This window comes from Pseudophryne corroboree, chromosome 5 (assembly GCF_028390025.1).
Source record: "Pseudophryne corroboree isolate aPseCor3 chromosome 5, aPseCor3.hap2, whole genome shotgun sequence".
NCBI lineage: Eukaryota > Metazoa > Chordata > Amphibia > Anura > Myobatrachidae > Pseudophryne > Pseudophryne corroboree.
Genome location: NC_086448.1, coordinates 617,700,990 through 617,726,335, shown reverse-complemented (window position 1 = coordinate 617,726,335; position 25,346 = coordinate 617,700,990). Strand labels below are relative to the sequence as shown.

Here is a 25,346-nt window from a genome sequence, read left to right as displayed (position 1 = left end):
ACATTTCTGTGTACATGGAATGGAGTCCTCCTGTGAGGAAACCTCTTCTGCAGCATATGACACAGAGTCCCTAGACATGGCTATGGGAGATTATAAAAAATATAAAAACACCCACACACAGAGAAACGTCAGCTACAGATTCCCATCCCCCCCCCCCAAGTATGACACAGAAGGACACAGAAACTCGAGCCAACCCACACACACACACACATCGCTTTAGAGGTAGCCCATATAAAACTACCAGCGCTATCTGTGTACCTTAATAGGTTACACCAGGCTTTCCCAACCACGGTCCTCAAGGCACACCAACAGTGCATGTTTTAGTGATATCCAGGCTGCAGCACAGATGGTTAAATCAAAATAACTGAGCTACTAATTAAGTCACCTGTGCTGAAGCCAGGATATCACTAAAACATGCACTGTTAAGGGCCCTACAACCTGGCCGATCCGCCGCCGAGCTGCCCGGCGGATAAGGCCGACGACCGACCTGGCGGCGGGGGGGCAGTGACGGGGGGGGAGTGAAGTTTCTTCACTCCCCCCCGTCACGCGGCTCCATTGAAGTGCAGGCAAATATGGACGAGATCGTCCATATTGGCCTGCATGCACAGCCGACGGGGGACCAGCGATGAACGAGCGCGGGGCCGCGCATCGTTCATCGCTGGAGCCTCCACACTGAAAGATATGAACGAGTGCTCGTTCATTTATGAACGAGATCGTTCATATCTTTCAAACAAATCGGCCAGTGTGTAGAGCCTATTAGTGTGCCTTGAGAACCGTGGTTGGGAAAGCCTGGGTTACACAAACTTTACACTGCCTCCCCCCCCCCCTCCCACTCCCTTCTATAACCCCCTGCTACCGCACAGGATAGCTGGAGGTGTTTGGAGGGACAGCTCTCCCTGTCAGCGTCTGTGGAATAGGAGCTGCAGGCAGGAAAATGGCGCTGCACGATGCTGGGTCTGCTGAGAAGCTCCGCCCCCTGAACATGGCGATGCTTCCCGCTCTGGAGTTGTATTATACTGGCAGTGATCCAGGGTCCCTGAGGGGCTTGCCGACCAGTGTAGGGTGTAGGCGCTGGCTCAAGGTGCCCCTCACAGCGCCGCACTAAGTACCGCTGAGCCCCGGAGCACAGATAGTACTGCGCTCCCTACTCTATTGCCGCCATCTTCACACCGGCTCCCCGCTTGCTATGGGGGCCGGAGATTCACTCGCCACAAACACCTTCTGGCTCTGTTAGGGGGTGGCGGCATGCTGCAGGGGTGAGCGGTCACCTGGGGCGGCTAACGATCTATCCCCTCAGGAGCTCAGTGTCCTGTCAGCGGATATAGTGGCTCTCACCCCGTAGGGTAGGGCATGACTCCCCCCCTAAGTCCCATGAAGCAGGGAGGCTGTTGCCAGCAGCCTCCCTGTGCCTAACTTACTCTTAAAAAAAATAAAAATAAAGAAGCTCTAGGAGCTCCCCTAGCTGTGACAGGCTCCTCCGGGCACATTTTAGTGATATCCAGGCTTGAGCACAGGTGACTTAGTTAGTACCTTAGTTATTTTGATTTAATCATCTGTGCTGCAGCCTGGATATCACTAAAACCTGCACTGTTGGTGTGCCTTGAGGACCGTAGTTGGGAATGCCTGCTCTACGGACTAGGAGAAAAGGATTTACCGGTAGGTATTAAAATCCTGTTTCCTCATACGTCCTAGAGGATGCTGGGGTCCACTTCATGACCATGGGGTTTATACCAAAGCTCCAGTACGGGTGGGAGAGTGCGGATGACCCTGCAGCACCGATTGACCGAACTTGAGGTCCTCATCGGCCAAGGTGTCAAACTTGTAGAACTTTACAAATGTGTTTGACCCTGACCAAGTAGCTGCTCGGCAAAGTTGTAATGCCGAGACCCCCCGGGCAGCAGCCCAGGATGAGCCCACCTTCCTAGTAGAATGGGCCTTCACCGCCATCGGTAACTGCAATCCAGCCGTAGAATGAGCCTGCTGAATCGTACCTCTGATCCAGCGCGCAATAGTATGCTTGGAAGCAGGACACCCAATCTTGTTGGGAGCATACAGAACAAACAAAGCCTCTGTTTTCCGTATCCAAGCTGTTCTAGCTACATAAATCTTCAAAGCCCTAACCACATCCAGAGACTTTGACTCAGTTAACGTGTCAGTAGCCACTGGCACCACAATAGGTTGGTTTATGTGGAAAGACGAAACCACCTTTGGAAGAAAATGTTGGCGAGTTCTCAACTCTGCCCTATCTTCATGGAAGATCAGGTAAGGGCTCTTGTGAGACAAAGCCCCCAACTCAGACACCCACCTTGCGGATGCCAAGGCCAAAAGCATTACCACTTTTCAAGTGAGAAACTTTAACTATCTCCTGTAGAGGTTCAAACCAATGTGATTGAAGGAAATGCAACACCACATTAAGGTCCCATGGTGCCACTGGAGGCACAAATGGAGGCTGGATGTGCAGAACCCCTTTCACGAAGGTCTGAACTTCTGGAAGAGAGGTCAATTGTTTTTGGAAAAAACCGATAAGGCCGAAATCTGGACCTTGATTGACCCCAATCTAAGGCCCGCATCCACACCAGCCGGCAGAAAATGGAGAAAACGTCCCAACTGAAACTCTTCCGTAGGAGCCTTCTTGGATTCACACCAAGACACACATTTTCTCCAAATACGGTGGCAATGTTTAGACATTACTCCTTTCCTGGCCTAAATAAGCATGGGGATGACTTCCTTGGGAATACCCTTTCGGGATAGGATCCGGCGCTCAACAGCCATGCCGTTAAACGTGGCGCGGTAAGTCTTGATACACGCACAGACCCTGCTTCAGTAGGTCCTCGCGAGGAAGAGGCCAAGGATCTTCTATGAGCAACTCCTGAAGATCTGGGTACCAAGCCCTCCTTGGCCAGTTTGGGGCAATGAAGATTGCTCGCACTCTTGTTGTTCTTATTATCCTGAGAACTTTTGGGATCAGCAGAAGTGTATGGTAGACATACACCGACCGGAACACCCACTGGGCCACCAGTGTATCCACTGCTCTTGCTTGAGGGTCTCTCGACCTGGAACAATATCTCTGAAGCTTCTTGTTGAGATGAGATCCCATCATGTCTACTTGAGGAACTCCCCAGAGACTTGTCACCTCTGCAAAGACGTCTTGGTGTAGGCCCCACTCTCCTGGATGGAGATCGTGTCTGCTGAGGAAGTCTGCTTCCCAGTTGTCTACTCCCGGAATGAAAATCGCCGACAGAGCCTTGACATGTCTTTCTGCCCAGAGGAGGATCTTTGTCACCTCTGCCATTGCCGCTCTGCTTTTCGTTCCGCCCTGCCTGTTTATGTACGCGACTGCTGTTACATTGTCCGACTGGATCTGCACGGGATGATCTTGAAGATGTACCGCTTGTCGACGGCCGTTGTAAATGGCTCTCAATTCCAGTATGTTTATGTGAAGGCAGGACTCCTGACTTGACCATTTTCCTTGTAAGCTTTCCCCCTGAGTGACAGCTCCCCAGCCTCGGAGACTTGCATCCGTGGTTACCAGGAGAGAGTCCTGAATCCCAAACCTGCGTCCCTCTAGTAGGCGAGAACTGTGTAGCCTGTGGAGCGAAATCCTGGCTTTGGAGGACAGGATTATCTTTCGGTGCATGTGTAGGTGGGAACCCGACCACTTGTCCAACAGGTCCCACTGAAATACTCTGGCATGGAACCTGCCAAACTGTATGGCCTTGTAGGCCGCCACCATTTTCACCAACAACCGAATGCACTGATGGATCGACACACTTGTTGGCTTTAATATCCATTTTACCATTTTCTGGATTTTCAGAGACTTTTCCCCCGGAAGAAATATTCTCTGAACTTCTGTGTCCAGGATCATACAGAGAAAAGACAATCTTGTCGTCGGTTCCAACTGTGACTTTGGAAAATGTATGATCCAACCGTGTTTTTGGAGTATGGACACGGAGAGTGTGATGTTCTGTAGCAACTGCTCCATGGATCTCGCTTTTATCAGGAGATCGTCCAGATAATGAATTATATTGACTCCTTTTTGACGAAGGAGGACCATCATCTCCGCCATCACCTTGGTGAATACCCTCAGCGCCGTGGAGAGACCGAAAGGCAACGTCTAGAATTGGTAATGGCAATCCTGAACCGCAAATCTCAGATAAGCCTGGTGAGGAGGATAAATGGGAACATGCAGGTAAGCATCCTTTATGTCTACTGACACCATATAGTCCCCCTCCTCCAGACTAGAAATCACTGCCCTCAGTGATTCCATTTTGAACTTGAACCGTTTCAAGTAGAGATTCAGATTTTTTAGGTTTAGGATTGGTCTGGCCGAGCCGTCCGGCTTCGTAACCACAAAGAGGCTTGAATAGAAACCTTCCCCTTGTTGTGACAAAGGTACCAGGACTATGACCTGATCCTGACATAATTTTTTTAATTGACGCTGTAATCGCCTCTCTTTCTGAAAGAAAAGCTGGCAAGGTCTATTTGGAAAATCGGCATGGGGGATTGTCTTGAAACTCCAGCGTGTACCCCTGGGACACTATTTGTAACACCCAGGGGTCCAGGCCAGATTGAATACAACCCTGGCTGAACAGTTTGAGACGTTCCCCCACCCGTGCGGACTCCCGCAAGGGAGCCCCAGCATCATGTTGTAGATTTGGCAGAAGTAGGGGTTGACTTCTGCTCCTGGGATCCTGAAGCCGCTGTGGACTTCTTTCCCTTTCCCCTACCAGCAAAGAAGGGGGAACCGTTCGCCTTTTTGTATTTATTGGGCCGAAAGGACTACATGTGGGAGTGATATGTCTTTTTTGCCGGTGCAGGAGCAGAAGGCAAAAAAGTCGACTTACCTGCTGTAACCGCCGAGACTAACACATCCAGTCCATCACCAAATAAGGCCTCACCTTTATATGGGAGAGCCTCCATATTCCTTTTGGAATCTGCATCCGTGTTCCACTGGCGAATCCACAATGCCCGCCGAGCAGATACTGCCATGGTAACGGCTGTTGAACCCAAAAGTCCAATATCTTTCATCGCTTCTAGCATGTATGCGGCAGAGTCTTTGATATTCCCTAACTTAAGGAGTATCTCATCTTTATCAATCGTGTCAATTTCTGATGACAAGCTGTCTGACCATTTTTCAATAGCGCAACTCACCCACGCGCAAGCAGTTGTGGACCTGAGCAGCGTACCATTGGCCACATAAATGGATTTTAACGTAGTCTCCATTTTGCGGTCTGCCGGCTCCTTTAGTGAAGCCGTCCCAGGTGCAGGGAGAATCACCTTATTTGTCAATCTGGACAGTGCACTGTCTAACACTGGGGGTGACTGCAATTTTTTCCTGTCCTCTGCTGGGAAAGGATAAGCCATCTGAATCCTCTTGGGAACACAAAAATTTTTTTCGGGATTCACCCACACCCCTTCAAAGAGAGTATTTAGCTCGTGGGAAGGAGGGAAGGTCACCTTAGATTTAATTTCCTTATAGAAATAGGCCTTCTCTTGAGGTACAGGAGTGGCTTCCGTAACTTCCAGAACCTCCCTTATAGCCACAATCATATATTGTATATTTTTCGCCAATTTATGATCTATTTCTATGGAGTCACTATCGTCGACACAGTAATCAGTGTCCGTATCAGTATTTACAATATTTGCAAATGGTCTCTTATGTGACCCAGAGGGGTCGCCTGCGTATGGAAGAACAGAAACCTGAAAAACCACATCTTCCACAGACTTTCTCCAGCATTCTGCATGAGATTCAGACTTATCCAACCTCCTATTGATATTATGCATACTATCACGTATTTCTTTCACCCATGCAGGCTCTTGGTGTGCCGGCAGCGCCACCACATTACAACTCTGTGTCCCTAAAATGGTTTCCTCAGGGGAAGAACTCCCTGCCTCAGACATGTCACACTCGTGCACTACACACACACACAGACACTCTGGGACATATAAAGGGACAGACCCATAGTAAAATCTGTCAGAAGGACACAGTGTAGGAGCAGCCAGTTCACAACCCCAGCGCCAGCATATAATGCCTGTGAACACAAAATGCCCACTGAGATGCAGCGCTTATTTTACAATGTAAATACACCTGTAAAGAACAAAATTCGCTTTGCCCCCCCCTCCCCTCCCATTTTGCACCCTGATACTTGTGGTCAGAAGCGGAGGAGGACCAGCATTGTCTCTGCAGCTGAGGAGAGAGAAAATGGCGCTGAGCAGTGTGCTGGCTGACTGAGGAGGAAGCTCCGCCCCCGCAAAGGCACATCCTCTCCTTAGAGATTTTCACATAATATTTATACTGGCGGGGGAAGGGCTGTGCCTGGGCATCTTATGCCCCCTTTTAGCAAGTTTTTTAAGGTATTTTGCTGCCCAAGGCGCCCCCCCGCGCCCTGCAGTGCCTGTGTGTGTGGGCAGCAATGGCGCGCTGCGCTCCTGCCAGCCGCGCTGTACCTTAGCCGTCACTCTCTTGATTGAAGATCTATCTTCTTACACTCACCTGTCTTCTGACTTCTGGCTCTGTGAGGGGAGTGACGGCGTGCTGTGGGAGTGAGCATCTAGACACGGCTAGTGTTCAGTACCCTTCAGGAGCTAATGGTGTCCAGTCAGCCAGAAGCAGAGCCCTGAAACTCTTTAAGGAGTTGGTTCCTATTTCTGCCCCCTCAGTCCCACGAAGTAGGGAGACTGTTGCCAGCAGTTCTCCCTGAAAATAAAAAGCCTAACATGTCTTTTCAGAGAAACTCAGTAGAGCTCCCCTGGAGTGCATCCAGTCTGCATGGGCACATTTCTAAAACTGAGGTCTGGAGGAGGGGCATAGGGGGAGGAGCCAGTTCACACCCTTTGAAAAGGGTTAGAGTGCCCATGGCTCCTGCGGAACCGTCTATACCCCATGGTCATGAAGTGGACCCCAGCATCCTCTAGGACGTATGAGAAATAAAATACACAGTAGTGGCCAAAATTGCGGACAATTTTTGAAATCGGAATGTTTTTCAACTTTGAATGCTTATAAAAACTGTTTCACTTCACGCAGTGCAATGGTTCATATATCAAATGAAAGGAAATGTAATGCTGAATTCAACACACTAACCAGAGGTCAAATATTTGCATTACAAGGGAAGTTATGCTACTTTCAGTAAGACAAAGAAAAACAGATGCGTGAGATTCATGAAGCGGACTGTAGTAACAGCTACTACCAGCCAATCGGAAATGTCGTTCTGAGGATCAATCAGCTGTCGTTTATGAGCAGATGCAAGGTCATGTTCAAAGGTGGGAAAGGTCAGTTTGGCTGTTTCATTTTGCAGAATAAAGTTGGTTACTGACGTGCAATTACGGTTGGATGTTTGTGTGTATTGTTTAGTGCTATTGACGGTGTAAAAAATAAGATTTTACTCACCGGTAAATCTATTTCTCGTAGTCCGTAGTGGATGCTGGGACTCCGTAAGGACCATGGGGAATAGCGGCTCCGCAGGAGACTGGGCACAACTAAAGAAAGCTTTAGGACTACCTGGTGTGCACTGGCTCCTCCCACCATGACCCTCCTCCAGACCTCAGTTAGGATACTGTGCCCGGAAGAGCTGACACAATAAGGAAGGATTTTGAATCCCGGGTAAGACTCATACCAGCCACACCGTATAACTCGTGATACTATACCCAGTTAACAGTATGAAATATAACTGAGCCTCTCAACAGATGGTTCAACAATAACCCTTTAGTTAAACAATAACTATATACAAGTATTGCAGACAATCCGCACTTAGGATGGGCGCCCAGCATCCACTACGGACTACGAGAAATAGATTTACCGGTGAGTAAAATCTTATTTTCTCTGACGTCCTAAGTGGATGCTGGGACTCCGTAAGGACCATGGGGATTATACCAAAGCTCCCAAACGGGCGGGAGAGTGCGGATGACTCTGCAGCACCGAATGAGCAAACTCAAGGTCCTCCTCAGCCAGGGTGTCAAACTTGTAGAATTTAGCAAATGTGTTTGACCCCGACCAAGTAGCTGCTCGGCAAAGTTGTAAAGCAGAGACCCCTCGGGCAGCCGCCCAAGAAGAGCCCACCTTCCTTGTGGAATGGGCTTTCACTGATTTAGGATGCGTCAGTCCAGCCGCAGAATGTGCAAGCTGAATCGTACTACAGATCCAGCGAGCAATAGTCTGCTTTGAAGCAGGAGCACCCAGTTTGTTGGGTGCATACAGGATAAATAGCGAGTCAGTTTTCCTGACACTAGCCGTCCTGGAAACATAAATTTTCAGGGCCCTGACTACGTCCAACAACTTGGAAGCATCCAAGTCTTTAGTAGCCGCAGGCACCACGATAGGTTGGTTCAAATGAAAGGCTGATACCACCTTAGGGAGAAACTGGGGACGAGTCCTCAATTCTGCCCTATCCATATGGAAAATTAGATAAGGGCTTTTACATGACAAAGCCGCCAATTCTGACACACGCCTGGCCGAAGCCAAGGCCAACAGCATGACCACTTTCCACGTGAGATATTTTAATTCCACGGTTTTAAGTGGCTCAAACCAATGTGACTTTAAGAAATCCAAGATCCCAAGGTGCCACTGGAGGCACAAAAGGGGGCTGAATATGCAGCACTCCCTTAACAAAAGTCTGAACTTCAGGTAGTGAAGCCAGTTCTCTCTGGAAGAAAATCGATAGAGCCGAAATCTGGACCTTAATGGAACCCAATTTTAGGCCCATAGTCACCCCTGACTGTAGGAAGTGCAGAAAACGGCCCAGCTGAAATTCCTCCGTTGGGGCCTTCCTGGCCTCACACCACGCAACATATTTTCGCCAAATGCGGTGTTAATGGTTTGCGGTAACTTCTTTCCTAGCTTTAATCAGCGTAGGAATGACTTCCTTCCGGAATGCCCTTTTCCTTCAGGATCCGGTGTTCAACCGCCATGCCGTCAAACGCAGCCGCGGTAAGTCTTGGAACAGACAGGGCCCCTGCTGCAGCAGGTCCTGTCTGAGCGGCAGAGGCCATGGGTCCTCTGCGATCATTTCTTGAAGTTCCGGGTACCAAGCTCTTCTTGGCCAATCCGGAACAATGAGTATAGTTCTCACTCCTCTTCTCCTTATTATCCTCAGTACCTTGGGTATGAGAGGAAGAGGAGGGAACACATAAACCGACCGGTACACCCACGGTGTCACTAGAGCGTCCACAGCTATCACCTGAGGGTCTCTCGACCTGGCGCAATATCTTTCTAGCTTTTTGTTTAGGCGGGACGCCATCATGTCCACCTGTGGCTTATCCCAACGGTTTACAATCAGTTGGAAGACTTCCGGATGAAGTCCCCACTCTCCCGGGTGGAGGTCGTGTCTGCTGAGGAAGTCTGCTTCCCAGTTGTCCACTCCCGGAATGAACACTGCTGACAGTGCTAACACGTGATTTTCCGCCCATCGGAGAATCCTTGTGGCTTCTGCCATCGCCGTCCTGCTTCTTGTGCCGCCCTGTCTGTGTACATGGGCGACTGCCGTGATGTTGTCTGACTGGATCAGTACCGGCTGGTTTTGAAGCAGGGGTTTTGCCTGACTTAGGGCATTGAAAATGGCCCTCAGTTCCAGAATATTTGTGTGTAGGGAAGTCTCCTGAGTTGACCATAGTCCTTGGAAGTTTCTTCCCTGTGTGACTGCCCCCCAGCCTCGAAGGCTGGCATCCGTGGTCACCAGGACCCAGTCCTGTATGCCGAATCTGCGGCCCTCTCGAAGATGAGCACTTTGCAGCCACCACAGCACAGACACCCTGGTCCTTGGAGACAGGGTTATCAGCCGATGCATCTGAAGATGCGATCCGGACCACTTGTCCAACAGGTCCCACTGAAAGGTTCTTGCATGGAACCTGCCGAATGGAATTGCTTCGTAGGAAGCTACCATCTTTCCCAGGATCCGCGTGCAGTGATGCACCGACACCTGTTTTGGTTTTAGGAGGCCTCTGACTAGAGATGACAGCTCCTTGGCCTTCTCCTCCGGGAGAAACACTTTTTTCTGTTCTGTGTCCAGAACCATCCCCAGGAACAGTAGACGTGTCGTAGGGACCAGCTGTGACTTTGGAATATTTAGAATCCAACCGTGCTGTTGTAGCACCTCCCGAGATAGTGCTACCCCGACCAACAACTGCTCCCTGGACCTCGCCTTTATCAGGAGATCGTCCAAGTACGGGATAATTAAAACTCCCTTCTTTCGAAGGAGTATCATCATTTCGGCCATTACCTTGGTAAATACCCTCGGAGCCGTGGATAGACCAAACGGCAATGTCTGGAATTGGTAATGACAATCCTGTACCACAAATCTGAGGTACTCCCGGTGAGGATGGTAAATGGGGACATGCAGGTAAGCATCCTTGATGTCCAGTGATACCATGTAATCCCCCTCGTCCAGGCTTGCAATAACCGCCCTGAGCGATTCCATCTTGAACTTGAATTTTTTTATATATGTGTTCAAGGATTTCAAATTTAAAATGGGTCTCACCGAACCGTCCGGTTTCGGTACCACAAACATTGTGGAATAGTAACCCCGTCCTTGTTGAAGTAGGGGCACCTTGACTATCACCTGCTGGGAATACAGCTTGTGAATTGCCTCTAACACTACCTCCCTGCCTGAGGGAGTTGTTGGCAAGGCAGATTTGAGGAAACGGCGGGGGGGAGACGTCTCGAATTCCAGCTTGTACCCCTGAGATACTACTTGAAGGATCCAGGGATCCACCCGTGAGCGAGCCCACTGATTGCTGAAGTTTTTGAGACGGGCCCCCACCGTACCTGGCTCCGCCTGTGGAGCCCCAGCGTCATGCGGTGGACTTGGAGGAAGCGGGGGAGGACTTTTGCTCCTGGGAACTGGCTGTATGCTGCAGCTTTTTCCCTCTACCTCTGCCTCTGGGCAGAAAGGAAGCGCCTTTAACCCGCTTGCCCTTATGGGGCCGAAAGGACTGTACCTGATAATACGGTGCTTTCTTTGGCTGTGAGGGAACATGGTGTAAAAATGCAGACTTCCCAGCTGTTGCTGTGGAAACGAGGTCCGAGAGACCATCCCCGAACAACTCCTCACCCTTATAAGGCAAAACTTCCATGTGCCTTTTAGAATCTACATCACCTGTCCACTGCCGAGTCCATAACCCTCTCCTGGCAGAAATGGACATTGCACTTATTTTAGATGCCAGCCGGCAAATATCCCTCTGTGCATCTCTCATGTATAAGACTGCGTCTTTAATATGCTCTACGGTTAGCAATATAGTGTCCCTGTCTAGGGTATCAATATTTTCCGACAGGGAATCTGACCACGCAGCTGCAGCACTGCACATCCATGCTGAAGCAATAGCTGGTCTCAGTATAATACCTGTGTGTGTATATACAGACTTCAGGATAGCCTCCTGCTTTCTATCAGCAGGTTCCTTTAGGGCGGCCGTATCCGGAGACGGTAGTGCCACCTTCTTTGACAAGCGTGTGAGCGCTTTATCCACCTTAGGGGATGTTTCCCAACGTGACCTATCCTCTGGCGGGAAAGGGTACGTCATTAGTAACCTTTTAGAAATTACCAGTTTCTTATCGGGGGAAGCCCACGCTTCTTCACACACTTCATTTAATTCCTCAGATGGAGGAAAAACTACTGGTAGTTTTTTCTCTCCAAACATAATACCCTTTTTTGTGGTACCTGGGGTAACATCAGAAATATGCAACACATTTTTCATTGCCTCAATCATGTAACGTGTGGCCCTATTGGAAGTTACATTAGTCTCATCGTCGTCGACACTGGAGTCAGTATCCGTGTCGACATCTGTGTCTGCCATCTGAGGTAGCGGGCGTTTTAGAGCTCCTGATGGCTTTTGAGACGCCTGGGCAGGCACAGGCTGAGAAGCCGGCTGTCCCATATTTGGTATGTCGTCAAACCTTTTATGTAAGGAGTCGACACTGTCACGTAATTCCTTCCACATAACCATCCACTCAGGTGTCGACCCCGCAGGGGGTGACATCACATTTATCGGCATCTGCTCCGCCTCCACGTAAGCATCCTCATCAAACATGTCGACACAGCCGTACCGACACACCGCACACACACAGGGAATGCTCTGACAGAGGACAGGACCCCACAAAGCCCTTTGGGGAGACAGAGAGAGAGTATGCCAGCATACACCAGAGCGCTATATAACACAGGGATTAACACTATAACTGAGTGTTTTCCCTTATAGCTGCTTATTTATATATATATATATTGCTGCGCCTAAATTTAGTGCCCCCCCTCTAATTTTTACCCTTTTGAAGCTTGAAACTGCAGGGGAGAGCCAGGGAGCGATCCTTCCAGCGGAGCTGTGAGGGAAAATGGCGCCAGTGTGCTGAGGGAGATAGCCCCGCCCCTTTTTCGGCTGACTTTTCTCCCGCTTTTTTATGGATTCTGGCAGGGGTATTTATCACATATATAGCCTCTGGGACTATATATTGTGATTTTTTTGCCAGCCAAGGTATGACTATTGCTGCTCAGGGCACCCCCCCCCCCCCCCCAGCACCCATCAGTGACCGGAGTGTGAGGTGTGCATGAGGAGCAATGGCGCACAGCTGCAGTGCTGTGCGCTACCTTGTTGAAGACCGAAGTCTTCTGCCGCCGATTTTCAGGACCATCTTCATGCTTCTGGCTCTGTAAGGGGGACGGCGGCGCGGCTCCGGGACCGAACGATCGAGGTCGGGTCCTGTGTTCGATCCCTCTGGAGCTAATGGTGTCCAGTAGCCTAAGAAGCCCAAACTAGCTCCAATCAGGTAGGTTCGCTTCTTCTCCCCTTAGTCCCTCGTAGCAGTGAGTCTGTTGCCAGCAGATCTCACTGAAAATAAAAAACCTAAAATATACTTTCTTTTCTAGGAGCTCAGGAGAGCCCCTAGTGTGCATCCAGCTCAGCCGGGCACAAGATTCTAACTGAGGTCTGGAGGAGGGTCATGGTGGGAGGAGCCAGTGCACACCAGGAAGTCCTAAAGCTTTCTTTAGTTGTGCCCAGTCTCCTGCCGAGCCGCTATTCCCCATGGTCCTTACGGAGTCCCAGCATCCACTTAGGACGTCAGAGAAATAAGATTTTAAACCTACCGGTAAATCTTTTTCTCCTAGTCCGTAGAGGATGCTGGGGACTCCGTAAGGACCATGGGGTATAGACGGGCTCCGCAGGAGACATGGGCATCTAAAAGAACTTTCTAGTATGGTGTGCACTGGCTCCTCCCTCTATGCCCCTCCTCCAGACCTCAGTTAGAGAACTGTGCCCAGAGGAGATGGACAATACGAGGAAAGGATTTTGCTAATCTAGGGCAAGATTCATACCAGCCCACACCAATCATACCATATAACCTGGAATACACCTAACCAGTTAATAGTATGAACAAACAACAGTATCGGTCCAAGACCGATTCTAACTGTAACATAACCCTTATGTAAGCAATAACTATATACAAGTCTTGCAGATTTTCTGCACTGGGACGGGCGCCCAGCATCCTCTACGGACTAGGAGAAAGATTTACCGGTAGGTTTACAATCTCATTTTCTCTTACGTCCTAGAGGATGCTGGAGACTCCGTAAGGACCATGGGGTTTATACCAAAAGCTCCCAATCGGGCGGGAGAGTGCGGATGACTCTGCAGTACCGACTGAGCAAATGCTAGGTCCTCATCAGCCAGGGTATCAAACTTGTAGAATTTAGCAAAAGTGTTTGACCCCGACCAAGTTGCTGCTCGGCAAAGCTGTAATGCCGAGACGCCCCGGGCAGCCGCCCAAGAAGAGCCCACCTTCCTAGTGGAATGGGCCTTTACTGAATGCGGTAACGGCAATCCAGCCGTAACATAAGCCTGCTGAATCGTGTTACAGATCCAGCGAGCAATAGTCTGCTTCGAAGCAGGCGCGCCAATCTTGTTGGCAGCATACAGAACAAACAATGCATCTGTTTTCCTAATTCTAGCCGTCCTGGCTACATACATATTTAAGGCCCTGACTACATCCAGGGACATGGAATCCTCCAAGTCACTCGTAGCCACAGGCACCACTATAGGTTGGCTCATATGAAATAAAGACACCACCTTGGGTAAAAATTGAGGACGAGTCCTCAATTCCGCTCTATCCACATGAAAAATCAAGTAAGGGCTCTTGTAAGACAAGGCCGCCAATTCTGACACACGCCTCGCAGATGCCAAGGCTAACAACATGACCACCTTCCAGGTGAGAAGATTTAACTCCACCGTTTTAAGGGGTTCAAACCAGTGTGATTTAGGGAACTGCAACACCACGTTCTGGTCCCATGGTGCCACTGGGGGCACAAAAGGAGGCTGGATGTGCAGTACTCCTTTTACAAAAGTCTGGACTTCTGGAGAAAAGCCAATTCCTACTAAAAGAATATTGACAAAGCCGAAATCTGTACTTTAACAGAGCCTAACTTTAGGCCCATATCCACTCCTGTCTGTAGGAAGTGGAGAAAACGACCCAGATGGAAATCTTCCGTAGGAGCATTCTTGGTTTCACACCAAGAGACATATTTCCGCCAGATACGGTGATAATGTTTTGTCGTCACCTCCTTCCTAGTCTTTATTAGAGTAGGTATGACCTCCTCCGGAATACCATTCTCCGCTAGGATCCGGCGTTCAACCGCCATGCCGTCAAACGTAACCGCGGTAAGTCTTGGAACAGACAGGGCCCCTGCTGTAACAGGTCCTCTCTTAGAGGAAAAGGCTAAGGATCTTCTGTGAGCATCTCCTGAAGATCTGAGTACCAGGCCCTTCGAGGCCAGTCTGGAACAATGAGTATTGTCTGTACTCTTTCTCGTCTTATGATCCTCAACACTTTTGTGATGAGAGGAAGCGGAGGAAACACATAGACAGACTGGAACACCCATGGCGTTACCAGAGCGTCTACTGCTATTGCCTGAGGGTCCCGGGACCTGGCACAATACCTCCACAGCTTCTTGTTGAGGCGTGACGCCATCATGTCTATTTGAGGAACTCCCCAGAGACCGTTATCTCTGCAAAGACTTCTTGATGAAGTCCCCACTCTCCTGGATGGAGATAGTGTCTGCTGAGGAAGTCTGCTTCCCAGTTGTCCACTCCCGGAATGAAGACAGCTGACAGAGCGCTTACGTGATTTTTCGCCCAGCGAAAAATCCTGGTGGCTTCCGCCCTCGTGACTCTGCTTTTTGTCCCGCCTTGGCGGTTCACATGAGCTACTGCTGTGACATTGTCTGATTAAATCAGAACCGGTAGGTTGCGAAGAAGATTCTCCGCTTGTCGAAGGCCGTTGTATATGGCCCTTAGCTCCAACACGTTGATGTGTAGACAGGACTCCTGGTCTGACCATAGTCCCTGAAAATTTCTTCCTTGGGTGACTGCTCCCCATCCTCGGAGGCTTGCGTCCGTGGTTACCAGGATCCAGTCCTGAATGCCGAACCTGCGACCCTCTAGAAGGTGAGCACTTTGTAGCCACCATAGAAGAGACACCCTGGTCCTGGGGGACAGTGTTATTTTTTGATGTAATTGTAGATGGACCTGGACCATTTGTCCAGAAGATCCCATTGAAACGTCCTTGCATGGAACCTGCCGAAGGGAATGGCCTCGTAAGTTGCCACCATTTTCCCCAGAACCAGAGTGCATTGATGCGCTGACACTCTTTTCAGCTTTAGTAGTTCTCGGACCATGTTCTGGAGGTCCTGGACTTTTTCCAACGGGAGGAAAACTTTCTTTTGTTCCGTGTGCAGTATCATGCCTAGGAACGGTAGTCGAGTTGTCGGAACCAACTTTGACTTTGGTAGATTGAGAATCCCCCCATGTTGTTGAAGCACTCTCTGAGAGAGTGACACGTTCTCCAGTAATTGCTCTCTTGATCTCGCTTTTATCAGGAGATCGTCCAAGTATGGGATAATTGTGACTCCTCGCTTGCGCAGGATCACCATCATTTCCGCCATTATCTTGGTTAAAATCCTCGGGGCCGTGGACAGCCCAAACGGCAACGTCTGAAACTGATAACAACAAACCTGTACCGCGACGCTCAGGTACTCCTGATGAGAGGGATATATGGGGACATGAAGGTAAGCATCCTTTACGTCCAGTGACACCATAAAATCCCCCCCTTCCAGGCAGGCTATCACCGCTCGGAGCGATTCCATCTTGAATATGAATCTTTTCAGGTACAGGTTCAGGGATTTTAGGTTTAAAACGGGCCTGACCGAACCATCCGGCTTCGGAACCACAAATAGGGTTGAATAATACCCTTTTCCCTGTTGGCTCAGGGGAACCCTGATAATCACTCGCTGTTGACACAGCATTTGAATTGCAGCTAGCACTACTACCCACTCTGGGGTAGAAGCTGGTAAGGCCGACTTGAAAAATCGGCGTGGGGGCACCTCTTCGAATTCCAGCTTGTAGCCCCGGGAGACTATTTCTATTCACCCAAGGGTTCACGTCTGACTGAACCCAGACTTGGCTGAATAGTCGAAGGCGTGCCCCCACCTGTGCGGACTCCCGCAGGGGAGCCCCAGCGTCATGCGGTAGACTTAGCGGAAGCCAGGGAGGACTTCTGCTCTTGGGAACCAGCCGCAGCAGGTGTCCTCTTGCCTCTACCCTTACCTCTGGCGAGGAAAGAGGAGCCCCGAACTCTTCTGGATCTATGCGACCGAAAGGACTGCATCTGATATTGTGGGGGTTTCTTTTGCTGTTGGGGAACAAAAGGTAAAAAGGTCGACTTACCCACGGTAGCTGTAGAGATCAGGACCGCAAGGCCGTCCCCAAACAATACATCACCTTTGTAAGGTAAAACCTCATATGCCTTTTTGAGTCTGCATCCCCCGTCCATTGGCGGATCCATAAGGCTCTTCTTGCCAAAATAGCCATAGCATTGGCTCTTGAACCCAGTAAACCAATGTCTCTGAGCGTCCCTCATATATAAGACTGCGTCCTTAATATGAGCTAATGTTAACAAAATTGTATCCCTATCTAGGGTATCAAGGTCAGCTGACAGTGTTTCTGTCCAAGCTGCTACTGCACTACATACCCATGCCGACGCAATTGCCGGTCTAAGCAAAGTGCCAGTATGAGTGTAAATAGACTTTAGTGTAGTCTCTTGCCTGCGCTCCGCAGGATCCTTGAGGGCCGCTGTGTCAGGGGACGGTAGCGCCACCTTCTTGGAAAGGCGTGTTAAGGCTTTGTCCACTGTGGGAGAGGATTCCCAACGTACCCTGTCCTGTGTAGGGAAAGGGTACGAAATAAGAACCCTTTTGGGAATCTGCAGTTTCTTATCTGGAGTTTCCCATGCTTTTTCACATAACTCATTAATTTCATGGGAAGGAGAAAAGTTTATAACTTGTTTCTTTCCCTTAAACATGTGTATCCTCGTGTCGGGCACCGAGGGCTCATCAGTGATATGTAACACATCTTTTATTGCAATAATCATGCACTGAATACTTTTTGTCACCCTGGGGTGCAATCTTGCTTCATCATAGTCGACACTGGAATCAGAGTCCGTGTCGGTATCTGTGTCCCTTATTTGTGAGAAGGGACGTTTCTGAGCCCCCGACGGGTCCTGTGAGTTGGTATAATCCGTAGATTGATAACCTGCCAAAGCACTGGACTCTGCTTTGTCCAGTCTTTTATGCAGTGAAGCTACACTAGCATTTAACATATGCCACATATCCATCCAATCCTGAGTCGGCACCGCCGACTGAGACACCACTCATCTGTTCCACCTCCTCTTTGGATAAGCCTTCCGTTTCCGACATGCCGACACACGTACCGACACCCCACACACACTGGGATATAACTATAAGGGGACAATTCCCTAAAGAAGGCCCTTTGGAGAGATCGAGAGAGAGTATGCCAGCACACACCAGCGCCAACTGACCCAGGGAAAAAAAAAACAGATAGCGCATATTATATATATATATATATATATATATATATATATATATATATATATATATTTATTTTCCCCGCTCACTGCGCCTTAATTATGTGCCCCCTTCTCTTTTTTTCAGCCCTCTGATGTTAAGCAGGGGAGAGTCCGGGGAGCCAGCGTTCTCTGCAGCCTCTGTGGAGAAAATGGCGCTGGTTTTTGTTGAGGGATCAAGCTCCGCCCCCTCGTGCGGCAGGCTTGGTCCCGCTCGTGCATTAAAAAAAAAAAAAAAAAAAAAAAAGGCAGGGATCCGTAGTTTACTGCCTCCGCAGCCTAACTACATACTTTTTTTGCCTAAAACGAGGTCGGCTTCTTTTTTCCGGCATCTGTGAGGAGGATGTCGGCGCGGCTCCGGGACAAACCCCAGGGTGAGACCTGTGTTCCGACTCCCTCTGGAGCTAATGGTGTTCAGTAGCCTAAGAAGCAGAGCCCTTAATTCTTAAGAAGTGGGTCTGCTTCTCCCCCTCAGTCCCACGATGCAGGGAGTCTGTTGCCAGCAGAGCTCCCTGAAAATAAAAAACCTAACAAAATTCTTTTTACAGAAAACTCAGGAGAGCTCACTGTAATGCACCCTATCTCCTCTGGGCACAAGATCTAACTGAGGTCTGGAGGAGGGGCATAGAGGGAGGAGCCAGTGCACACCATACTAGAAAGTTCTTTTAGGTGCCCATGTCTCCTGCAGAGCCCGTCTATACCCCATGGCCCTTACGGAGTCCTCAGCATCCTCTAGGACGTAAGAGAAAAATAAATACAACAATGTCGTCCAGGCAAAAGTGGTGACTGGTCACCCAGGAAGAGATCCATGATTGTGGTGTTACGTGAAAATAGTCTTTCGTATGCAGCAATTGTGAGAGAAGTTGGTGGGAATGTGACAACATCAGTAGTATGAAAGTTTTGTTTACGCTATCGGGAAACACAATCTATACAAAACAAACAAGGAAAAGGCCGGAAAAAGTGCACAACAGCTGTTGATGATAGGAGAATAAAACAAATTAGCGTCAGGGACAGATGGATGTCATCTGCGGCCATTAGCAGTGAACTGAATGCAACTGGTGTTTTTGTCAGTGCAAGAAAGTTACGGAGAAGACTAACGGAAGTTGGCCTAAAAAGTAGGATTCCCTGAAAAAAGCCATTCCTGAATAAAAATCAGCGGCAGAAACTAAATACAGTGGGCAAAAGAACACATTGCATGGACAGAAGGTCAGTGGATACAAGTGATATGGAATGACAAAACTAAGATATTTGGTAGTGATTGGAGGAAATATGTGAGAGACATCGCATTGGAGAAGAGGTACATCCAGATTGCATTCAAGTGACAACAAAGAATCCTACAAGTGTTATGATCTGGGCATGTATGACAGCAGATGCTGTAGGCCGCCTTCATGTCATAGATGGCACCATGAACAACAGAAAGTACATTGACACCATCCTACAACGAAAACTTCTACCTTATATCAGGGAACTTTTTCCAGATAATGCCCCATTTTTTTCCAGCAGGATTCAGCTCCCTGCCACACGGCACGGATATGCAAACAGTGTTTCACGGAGAATAACATACAGGTGCTGGGATGGCCAGAAAACAGCCCAGACCTGAACCCCATAGAACATTTGTGGTTCTGTTTGAAAAAACTGGTACATCTGAGGTGTCCATCCAATAAAAGAGAATTAATTGAGGCTATAATTGTCTCATGGCACCACATAATAAAGAAGGAAGAGCTCCAAACATTGGTTGGCTCAATGCTACGTCGCTGTGCTGCTGTCTTGAAAAATAAAGGATACCCAACAAAATACTTATAGGACAGTGACATCATAAGTACACAGTGAATTTCACCGTAAGTTTTGTTTTCACTGCATAACTTCCTTTGTAATACAAATATTTGACCTCTGTTTATTGTGTTGAATTCAGCATTGCCATTTCATAGAAAATAAATTAGTGCTTATTCTAGAAAGATATTCTAATATGGCCTGGACATATTTTTAGTACACCTCAGAAACAACTGGATTATAGCAACACACATCTTCAATCTTCTAATCAATCACTCAGGGTATTGAGCAAGGAGAAATGTAGTCACTGATGTTTGGTATTACCGTGTGCACCACGCTAAACATAGGGCCCATTTAAGATCTGATCGTAGATGTACTAAATTTAGCACATCTGCGTTTAGTTTCTCTGACATGCGGGGGAGACTACCAGCACAGGGCTATTCCGCCCCGCATATCAGGCCCAAACTCCCCGCAAGAGTGCAAAAGCATCACACAGCGGCGATGCTTTAGCGCCCGCTGAGTAGCTCCCTGCCAGCGCAACTCCTCCTGCGCGCTGGCAGGCAGCTACCCGCAGCATCACGTAGCCTCCGCGGCCCGTCCCCATTGGCACGCCCCTCCTCCAACCCCGCGACTGCCTCTGCCTGTCAATCAGGTAGTGTTCACTCCAGGCTGTTTTAGCAGGGCGCGGCGCCCTGCCCGTTTTTTAGAAGGCAAAACCCGCCCTGCCCCTTTTGCGGCGCCCTGCTAGAACAGCAGTCTGCTTCCTGCCCTCCCAGCGTGTAAAGATGCCATGCGCATGGCATCCATTAACACATTGGGAGAGAGCTGGGGGAAGCCCAGCACCAACGGAGGTGCTGGGCACGCCCCCAAAAGTGACATCGACGGCCACAGACGCCCTCTATAGTAGCGTTTGTGGGCCGTACCGACCACTAAAATGACGGGGGCGCGGCCATGCCCCCTAATTTGCATGGCCGCGCCCAGTTTTGGGCGCGGACTCCAATGTGCCCCCGAACTCCGGCGCCCTGCCCCTGCCGCATCGTAGGAGGAACACTAATCAGGCAGAGGCAATCGCAGCCCTGAGATGCTTTTAGGAGCACAAAGGAATTCAGACTGCGGCAGCGATCCAGTCTGAATTACCCCCATAGACCAGAGAAAGCAGAGTTGTATGAATAGATCAGAAAGAAGCACACAGTAAGCACATTAAAAGGTAAAGGCTATAGGACTATGTCCAAGAAGCTTGAAAATATTAAGAAACTTAAAGTCCATGGGCCTATAGCGAACCTCTGTGGACATGCCCGTAATAGGAAAAATGAACCACAGATCAAAAAGATAGTGAAAATGGTAAAAAAAATTGCCATGGAAAACTTCAAAAGAGATACAAGCTGAACTCCAATGTCAAGCTATGTCAGCGTCTGCTTGTACCACCATCACTTTGAGCGACAGCGGGCTCCATGGAAGATGACCCAAAAGGACGTCACTTTTGAAAAAACATAAAAAATCCAAACTGGAATTTTCTAAAACGTATGCTGACACAATGCTTCTAGGAGAATGTCCTTTGTACAAAGGAGGCAAAACTGAAGCTTTTTGTCACTGAGCTCTATGTTCACGTATTAAAACTAATCTGGAAAAGAAAACACTACCATACATACTGTGAAACATGCAGGAGGCTACGCTATGCTTTGGGGCTGCACAGGGTGTCTGGAATCTGTGCAGTGTACAAAGAAACATGAAGACTATCAAGGCATTTTGGAATAAAACATACTGACCAGTATCACAAAGCTCTATCTCAGTCACAGGTCATGGGTCCGTCAACAGGATAATGACCTCAAAACAGACAGCTAAAACCACCCATGAATGGATAACAGGCTAGAACATTGGACCTTCTAAAAGTTTTGATCTGAATCCTACCTAACATCTATGGAAAGAGCGGAAACATGCAGTCTGGAAAAACCTGAGACAGCTTGAGCAGGTTGCTATGGAAGAGTGGGCCAAACCACCTCTTGACAGGTACAGAAGTCTCATTGAGAGCTACAGAAATCACTTGATTGCAGTGATTCCTCCCAAAGGTCGTGCAACAAAAATATCAGATTAAGTATTCCTTAATTTTAGTGATGAGCGTGGTTCGGTTTTACTCGGTTCTCAAAACGGCATCTTATTGGCTATCCAAAACACGTGACATCCGTGAGCCAATAAGATGCCGTTTTGAGAACCGAGTAAAACCGAGTAAAACCGAATCCGCTCATCACTACTTAATTTAGGTCCAAGCCATTTTCATGTGTTTATTTAAAATATTCTGTTGAGCTAAAAATCTAATGCAAAGTCTGAGTACTAATAAACATCGAACAAACAATGCTGGATGTGAATTCCTTTAATCGGTTTAAGCTATTTCAGTGAAAAACCTGGGTTATTTTTTCATGGAAGTGATTCAACAAATTTGTCCACGCGCATGCATGCATGTATAAGAATGCACTAAAAATAGAAATGTTAATAGTTTATTTTTTATCAATTAACAAAATGCAAAATGAACGAACAGAAGAGAAATCAAAATCAAATCAATATTTGGTGTGCCTAACCTTGATGCCTTCAAAACAGCATAAATTATTCTAGGTACACTTGCACACAGTTTTTGAAGGAACTCAGCAGAGAGATTGTTCCAAACATCTTGGAGAACTAACCACCGATCTTCTGTGAATGTAGGCATGTTTGGGGTCATTGTCCTGCAGCAGAATAAATGTGAAGCCAATCAGATGCCTCCCCGATAATGCGTTTGGGGCGTGGGGCCCCTATGACTTGTCTGGGCCACTCCAGGACATTACACCTTAACACTAAAACTTAATTTACATCACTATCTTTGTGTGTTTTTATCCATGGATTTTTTCCACATATTCTTTACTCTTATAACACTCCCTACATTGACGAATTACTCTCTCACTCCTGATATTCCCTAACTTCACTGCTTTCACTAGTGTGAAGCCCCAGACGTGAACCCCAGAGTGTTAGGGACTTGCCCGACACAGGTGACCTGAACGTGGTGGGCAGGCCCGTATCTTTGGCCAAAAATATGCAACCTCTTATATTTAATTGTAATAGATATTTCAATTTTAAGTAGTACATCTGCATCCATTTTCTCTATATGTTGTACCATTAATCACCTCATTTCAGCAGCAGGGTGTGCAGTCTAGAGCCACTCCCCTTGTGCCCCCCGATGGTTTTGCATGATGGATAAGTACCTGTCTGTATTTCACAGCATTAAGGATACCATTAATCCTGAACAAATCCCCAACTCCATTTGCTTAAATGCAACTTCAAACTTGCAAGAAACCTCCACCATGCTTCACTGTTGCCTGAAGACACTCATTATTGTATCACTCCCCAGCCCTTCAGCGAACAAACTGCCTTCTCTTATAACCAATGTTTCACATTTTGACTTATCAGTCCAGAGCACCTGCTGGATTTTTTCTGCACGCAGTACCTATGTTATTGTGCATAGATGAGTCACCAGGCCTTGTTTCCACGTTAAAAACGTATGGATTTCTGGCTGCAATTCTTCCATGAAGACCACTTCTGGCCAGAATTCTCCAAACAGTAGATGGGTCCCACTGGTTTCTGCCAGTTCTGAGCTGATGGCACCGCTGGACAAGTTTCAATTTCAAAGAGTGGTAAGCAAGATATGTCTTATCTTGGCTGACCACTGCATATACGGTCCTCAACGTTGCCAGTTTCTTTGTGCTTCAATGCTGATAAATACAGGCAGGTACTTATACATCAGCAATACCATCAGGAAGGCATCTGATTGGCTCCAAATGTATTCTACAGCAGGACAACAACCCCAACATAGAGTCAATGTCATTAAGTACTATATTCAGCGTAAAGAACAATGAGTCCTGAAAATGAATATAGGGCACCCCCACATAGCCCTGATCTCAACATCATCAAGTCTGTCTGGGATTACATGGAGACAGAAGGATTTCAGCAAGTCTACATTCACAGAAGATCTATGGTAAATTCTCCAAGATGTTTTGAACAACTTCCATGCAGAGTTCCTTCAAAATTTGTAAGTGTACCTAGAAGGGAATACATATTATTAACCGGTGGCCGGGATGCCGGCTGTCAAGATACCGACAGCGGCATCTTCGGCCACCAGTATGCCAGCAGCGGGGAAGCTCTAGAAATTCCCTTGCGGGCTTGCTGCGCTCGTCATGCTGCAGGCACAATGGATCAGTGTGCTCGCCACAAGTTATAGCCTCCCTTTATGGATGTTGTGGAAACCAACAGAGGGAGAAAAGCCTGTAGTGCCGGTATTCTGGCAGCGGCATTTCACCGCCTGTCGGGATTCCGGCATTGACATTGTGACCACTGGGATCCCGACAGGCGGTCTCGTGACTTCTTCCTCCCAGTAGTGTACCTAGAAGAACTGATGCTGGTTCGAAGGCAATTTCTGTGAAATCTCCTGCATTGGCTATTAATACATAGCAGCAATTCATCAAATTATGCAGAAACTGCAGTTTCTACACAATTTTATTAAAAATAAATCCTTGATAGGCCCCTTAGGTTTATAATAGCACTATTAACTATGAACGAATTTAGTATGCTGTAGTCTAACCAGTCCACTCATCTCAAAATGCTTCCACGATGCACACAACCTAGCCCAGAAGTTCTCAAACATGGTCATCAAGGCACCCCAACTGTCCAGGTCTTCAGTTTATCCATGCTCGGCCACAGGTGACTTAATCAGCACCTCAGTAAATGTGTCAATTTGATTTAAGCACCTGTGCTGAGCAATGGATATACCTAAACCTGGACGGTTGGGGTGCCTTGAGGACCACGTTTGAGAACTTCCGCCCTAGCCATTGTATTACACATGATTAATACTAATAGGAAGCATTTGTGATGAGTAAACCAAGGATTCTTAGGTTCTGACCTATTCTAAGCCTTTCCCCTTACACAAAGTGTTAGGTTCCTTTTAAATTTTAATTTACCTGGGAATAACATACTTAATTTCTACAGGACCTTAAATGACCTAATCTGGGTGTTCGTACCTAAAATGACCTATTTTGACTGTTCGAACCTAAAAGGCCTAATTCTGTTACTTAAGTCGAAACTATATACATTTACTGTGGAAATGAGTGGAATAATAATAATAATAATAATAATAATAATAATTTATATATATATAGCGCTCTTTCTCCAATAGGACTCAAGGCGCTTAACAGATACATAGCATAATATAGTACAGAAAATAATGAAGTACATTTTCATAAAATACAGAAGCATGAAGATACTAAAAGGGACATTATGGAAATGCTTGAGTAAACAGAAAAGTCTTGAGTCTACTTTTGAAGGATTCTATAGTTGGGGCCTCTCGCACTGTGCGGGGAAGTGAGTTCCATAGAGTCGGTGCCGCATGACTAAAAGCTCGACCCCCAGATTAATTACGGTAGATTCTAGGTACTGCTAAAAGTCCATCATCTACAGATCGCAGTAATCGAGTGGGGCTGTATTGGGTCAGAAGCTGTTTCAGGTACCTTGGGCCTTGGTCATGTAATGCTTTGAAACTCAGTAAGCCAATCTTGAAGATGATTCGCCATCGTACAGGTAGCCAGTGAAGGGAGTAGAAGATGGGTGTTATGTGGCTAGAACGGGGCTGGTTGGTTAATAGCCTGGCAGCTGTGTTTTGCACCAGCTGTAAGCG

At 47.9% G+C, this 25,346-nt stretch overlaps 1 protein-coding gene across 3 annotated transcripts in view; it reads right to left on the bottom strand.

Annotated features, from left to right (window-relative positions):
* The window catches only part of ZBTB14 (zinc finger and BTB domain containing 14), a 124,926-nt gene that overhangs the window by 22,537 nt on the left and 77,043 nt on the right, over positions 1-25,346 (bottom strand). The window lies entirely within an intron of this gene.